The sequence below is a fragment of the Gekko japonicus genome, unplaced genomic scaffold (genome assembly GCF_001447785.1).
Source record: "Gekko japonicus isolate JY-2015 unplaced genomic scaffold, Gekko_japonicus_V1.1 scaffold1606, whole genome shotgun sequence".
Taxonomy (NCBI): domain Eukaryota; kingdom Metazoa; phylum Chordata; class Lepidosauria; order Squamata; family Gekkonidae; genus Gekko; species Gekko japonicus.
The window spans coordinates 122,327-122,628 of NW_015170934.1; positions in this window are offsets into that span (position 1 = coordinate 122,327).

The following is a 302-nucleotide window of genomic DNA, read 5'->3' on the forward strand; positions in this document are numbered from 1 at the left end:
GGGATGTGGCGTCTCCCTCTTGACCATCCCAGTGTAAACTGCAAAGTGGGAGGGAGGAGTGGTCACCCCCAAACAGTTCATGGATCTGAAATGAGCTCTGGCTTAAGAAAGCCGATGCTGGATTACTATTATTATTTTACTCATTCAGGCACCACTGGACCTCTCTCATCAATGTTGCCACCTGGATAAGGAGTCCCTACATTACCAGCTGTGGAAAAGATCTCCAGTTCAAGAGACTTGGCCAGAGATCTGGGAGCAGATAAGAACATAAGAACATAAGAGACGCCAATGTTGGATCAGGC